This window comes from Coturnix japonica, unplaced genomic scaffold (genome assembly GCF_001577835.2).
Source record: "Coturnix japonica isolate 7356 unplaced genomic scaffold, Coturnix japonica 2.1 chrUnrandom488, whole genome shotgun sequence".
NCBI lineage: Eukaryota > Metazoa > Chordata > Aves > Galliformes > Phasianidae > Coturnix > Coturnix japonica.
In genome coordinates this window covers 1,969-7,628 of record NW_015439883.1, presented here as the reverse complement: position 1 = coordinate 7,628, position 5,660 = coordinate 1,969, and positions in this window count along the sequence as shown.

Below are 5,660 nucleotides of genomic sequence, written 5' to 3'. Positions count from 1 at the left end.
ACATCTTCAGGTCCATTTAGGCAATCATGCTGCATTCTTTTGGACATTTCCAGTTCCCATTTAGGCATCCATGCAGTTTATGTCTTTTTGGGCTTTTGCCTCCATTTAGGCATCCATTGCATCATTCTTTTGGGCTTTGCAGTCCATTTTGCCGCTCCTTTTCTTGTTCTCTTGGGCTTTGCCCTCCTTTTCAGTGTTCCCTGCATCCTTTCTCTCTCGCGGCCTTCCCAATATTTGATATTTCTCTTGGGTTTGCTTTCTTTCCATTTTGCAGTTCTCCTGCATCATTTTGTTTCGTGGCCCTTTATGGTCCCTATTTTCCTGTTCTGTGCAGTGTTTTGGTTGTATATTTCTGCGCTTATGATGTTTTTTGTGCTGCTCTTCTGGGCCTTGCTGTTCATTTTGGCATTCTCTGTGTTCTTCTTTTGTACTTTTAGCTCCATTTTGGTGTTTTTTTCTGCTCAGCACGCATTTTTGGCCGGGCCTTGCCCACTATTTTACCATTTTCACGTTGTCCCACTTGTCTCTCAGCCCAGGTTGATCTTAACTATCTGCTTTTTCTTTCCTCTAGGGCCCTTTATAGTTCCACATGGGCTGTATGGCATGTTTGATGCAGCGCTCCATGCTGCCATGCAGGCGTTCAATAAAGCTTTGGGGGGCTGACGATCCATCACAACAGCACATCAGCTACATGTTAGTCAATTAACCTCCATTTAATTGGAATTAGCTTTTGAGTTAAGTTCTGTTAACCAAATTGGTTTAAGGTTTGCGTTCAGTTAACCTTACCCAAATTGGTTTTAGATTTGACATCACACTTAAACAAATTGGTTTTAGCTTAGTAATCTATTAACTTCACCCACATTGGGTTTTGTTTTGTAATCATTTACCATGCACACTAAATTGGTTTGTTGATTTTTTGTTGTCTCCATTAATCTTAATTCAAGTTGGCATAGCTTGTCTTAATCATTGTGGTAACAAAATTGGCTTTAGCTTTCAATCAGTCATTGTTAATCAAATTGGCTTTAGTTTTGCCATTTTATTTTTAATTAAATTGAGCGTGGGTGGGCGTGGGTTGTTACTTAATGGTTGTATAGGCATATACAACCATTTTCTATGCGCTTCTATCTACTTCGGCTTTAGTGTACGCTTGCAAAATCTATCTAACCCTTTAATTGAATTGGCTTTTAGCTTACAATCCTCTAATCTTAAATAAAATGCATGTTCCGCTTCTGCATTCACATTGATCTTAACCCCAATTGGCTTTAACTTGGCTATTCTTTAAACCTATAACCAAAATCTGCTTTAGTTTTGCAATCATTTATGTTACTTAAATTGGCTGCTAGCTTCTGCCCGCTCTACCCTCGACCCTCTCATCATTTGGCTTCCTGTAGCTTTGCAAATTCATTGATTATTAACCCCCAATTGGCTTTTAACTCTTGCATCACTTTTAACCTTAACCAAATTGGTTTAAGGTTTTGGACCTCTTCAACTTAATATCAGCCAAATTGGCTTTAAATTTGGCTTCAAATTAACTCAAATTAACTCAAATTAACTCAAATTAACTCAAATTAACTCAAATTAACTCAAATTAACTCAAATTAACTCAAATTAACTCAAATTAACTCAAATTAACTCAAATTAACCTCCAGGTTTAATTGGCTTTATTTTGAAATTCCAATGTATTTTAGCCAAATTGGCCTTTATTTATCCTTGCTTACGCGCCTGGGCTAGCCCATTTTTTCTATCCGGGCTACCCAGCCCCGGAACCCACATTTAGCCTGGGAGCGAGTTTGCCTCCGGGCCACTTTTTGACTCCGCTGCCTCTCTCCGCCCACTCTTTGACTGCCTTATTTGTGGCCATTATGAGTTTACGCTGTCACTCTTCGCGTGCTGCAATATAATATATGATTGTACCAACCAATATAGGGCTTTTGTTCTGGAGTCAATTAATTTCAACCCAGATTGGCTTCAGCTTTCTATTCAATCATTGTCAACCCAAATTGGATTTTGCTTTGGAATCTAAATTCTAATCCAAATTGGCTTAAGTTTTGGCATTCAAAATTAATATCAACTCAGAACATGGCTGTAAGTTTGCTTCAAACATTAACTTTCCAAATTAACTCAAGATTAAAACCTCAGCTCTCAACTCACCTAGATCTAACCTCAAGTACTCCAAACTTAAAACTCTCAAACTTAACTCAAATTAACTCAGCCATTAACTCAAATTAACTCACCAAGTGAACTCACTTAACTCAAAGTAACTCAAGTCTAACTCCAAAGATTAAAATTATTTTAGCCAAATTGGCTTTATTTATCCTTGCTTACGGGGCTGGGCTAGCCCATTTTTTTCTATCCGGGCTAACCCAGCCCCGTAACCTACATTTAAGGCCTGAGGGAGCCGAGTTGCTTCCCGGCCACTCTGAGACTTGCGCCCATTTGCGGCCATTATGAGAGTTACGCTGGTTTCAGCGCTGTGCTGCCATTTTGAATGTGCCACATTGGCTTTAGCTTTGCAGTCAATTATTGTTAATCAAATTGGCTTTAATACTGAGTCCATTCATGTTTGTGTTATTGATTTCAATTTTGCCTTGCTGTGTATGTAATGTGCTGATGCTGTAATTGTACCTTGTGCCATGCAATGTACTGTATATTTGGATGCTGTAATTGTACCTTGTGCCATGCAATGTACTGTATATTTGGATGCTGCGTCTGTCAACTGCGCTGTGCCCTGTACTCAACATGTCGATGCTGCGCCTGTAACCCGGGATGGACAATTTGCTGTGTATATGGATGTTGTACATGTACAATGTATTGTGCAATGTGCTGTATATGGATGTTGTACATGTACAATGTATTGTGCCATGTGCTCTATGTGTTGATGTGATGGTTGAACATTGTGCTGTGCCATGTTCTCAATGTATCAATGCTGCGCCTGTAAACTGTGTTGTGCTCTGTATTGACTGTGCTGATGTTTGTACTCAATACTGGGATCTTGTGAGTTGTATCTTGTGCTATTTGTACTGCATATCTGGATGTTGTGCCATGTACTGAACTGCTGTATCCACTTTGTGCTTGTAAATATGATGTTGTTGCTGTATTGTGTTTGTACTATTGTATGAGTTGTATATTGTGTTGATGGAGCTGTAATAAAGAAACAGTTGTGGTGTGTCGTTAATTGTCATCTGCAGGCGATGGAGCAGAATCTAAGGTAGGTGTGACAGGTAAGTGGGGCATGGTAGCACTAGAAGGGCTGTTAGTTCAGTGTATGTAGTTGTAGTTGTTCAGGTTGATTCTGAGTTTGGTTGTAGCTGCAGTAAGTCAGATTGTGCGTGTAGTTGGTCACATGGTCAGTGCAGTTGTTGGTGAACTTAGTTTGTTGGAGCTGGTTGCCTTGTTGTTGTAGTTGGTCATGTTGTGTGTGAACTTTGTTGGCAGAGTAGCTCAGTTTTGTGCTGAATGTTGATTGTGAGTGTAGCTGGTCCAGTATGTGGAGATGTGGAGTTCCACATGTACTTGGCTGAGTTACTGTTTAACTTTGGTTGTAAGGACAAGTTGTTGTGAGTGAGTTGGGTTATAGGGTTATAGGGTTATAGGGTTATAGGGTTATAGGGTTATAGGGTTATAGGGTTATAGGGTTATAGGGTTATAGGGTTATAGGGTTAGGGTTATTGTTATAAGGATAGGTTAATAGGTTCTTAGGTATTAGGTTAAGGGTATATAGGGGTTTATAGTTAAGGTTATAGGTATAGGGTATAGTGTTATAGGGTTATAAGTGTATATAGGTTAATAGCTATTATTGAGGATGCTATGGTTATAGGTTATATGGGTTTATATGGTTTATAGGTAGGTTAAGGTTAAGGGTATAGGTATAGGTATAGGTATAGGTATAGGTATAGGTATAGGTATAGGTATAGGTATAGGTATAGGTATCGGGTATAGGTATAGGTTATAGGTTAGGATGGGTTATAGGCTATAGGTTATAGGCTATAGTTTATAGGCTACAGGTTATAGGCTATAGGTTACAGGTTATAGGGTTAGGGTTAAGTTTAGGTCAAGGTTATAGGTTATAGGGTAGTTAGTTAGGGAGGGTTAGGTTGGGTAGGGTAAAAAGGGGGTTTGTTTTTTAAAAAGGGGGTTAAGGGTTTTTTTAAGGGCGTTAAAGGGTTTTTTAGGGTGGGAGGGTTTTTAGGGTTAAAAAAAGGGGTTTAAGGGGTAGGTTTAGGGTAAGGTTAGGGTTAGGTTAGGGTAGGGTTAGTGTGTGTTAGGGTTAGGGTTAGGGTGAGGGTTAGGTTAGGTTAGGGTTAGGGTAGGGTTAGGGGGGTTAGGGTGGTTGGTAGTGTTAGGGTTAGGGTAGAGTTGGGTAGGGTGGGGTGGGATAGGGTAGGTTGTAGGTAGGGTAGAGTTGGGTAGGTTTAGTAGGAGTAGGAGGTAAGGTTAGGGTAGGGTTAGGTAGGTAGGGTTAGGGTAGTTATGGTGGTTAGGGTTAGGTTAGGGTAGGTTGGGTTAGGTGTTAGGTAGGGTTATGTGTGGTAGGTAGGTTAGTAGTTTAGGGTTAGGTAGTTAGGTTAGGAGTTAGGGTTTAGTTAGGGTAGGGTTAGGGTTAGGTTATGGGTAGGGTTAGGGTTAGTTAGGTTATGGTTAGGGTTAGGTAGGTATGGGTTTAGGTTAGGGTAGTGTTAGGGTAGGGTTAGAGTTAAGGGTTCAGGTTAGGTTAGTGTTTAGGTTAGGTAGTATTGTTAGGTTAGGGTTAGGGTTAGGGTTAGTAGGGAGGTTAGGGTTAGGGTAGGGTAGGGTAGGGTAGGGTAGGGTAGGGTAGGGTAGGGTAGGGTAGGGTAGGGTAGGGTAGTTAGGTAGGGTAGGGTAGGTGTTAGGGTTAGGGTTAAGGGTTAGGGTAGGGTAGGGTAGGGTAGGGTAGGGTAGGAGGGTAGGGTAGGGTAGGGTAGGGTAGGGTAGGGTTCGGTTAGGGTTAGTAGGTTAGTTAGTTTGGGTTTAGGTTAGGGTTAGGGTTAGGGTAGGTATAGTGGTTAGGTAGGGTTGGTTAGGGTAGGTTAGGGTTATGGGTTAGGGTAGGGTTAGGGTTAGGGTTTAGGTTAGGGTTAGGGTAGGGTTAGGGTAGTTAGGTTAGGGTTAGGGTTAGGTAGGGGTTAGGATTAGGTTAGGTTGGGTTAGTTAGGGTAGGTTAGGTTTAGGTTAGGTTAGGTTTAGGGTTAGGTTAGGTTAGGGTAGGGTAAGTAGGGTAGGGTAGGGTAGGGTAGGGTTTAGGGTTAGGTAGGGTTAGGGTTACGTAGTTGGTTAGGTTAGGTAGGTTAGAGGTTAGGTTAGGTAGGGTATGTAGGGTAGGTAGTTAGTTGTATAGGGTAGGTAGGTAGGGTATGGGTTAGTAGGGTTAGGTTAGGGTGGTAGGTTAGGGTGGGTTAGGTTAGGTTAGGTAGGGTAGGTAGGTTAGGTTAGGGTTAGGGTTAGGGTTAGGTTAAGGTTAGGGTTAGGGTTAGGTTAGGTTAGGTTAGGTAGGGTTAGGTAGGTTAGGGTTAGGGTAGGGTTAGGGTTAGGGTTTAAGGGTTAGTTAGGTAGGGTAGGGTTAGGTAGGTTAGGGTTAGGTTAGGTTAGGTTGGGTTATGGGTTAGGGTAGGGTTAGGTAGGGTTAGGTAGGGATAGGTTTA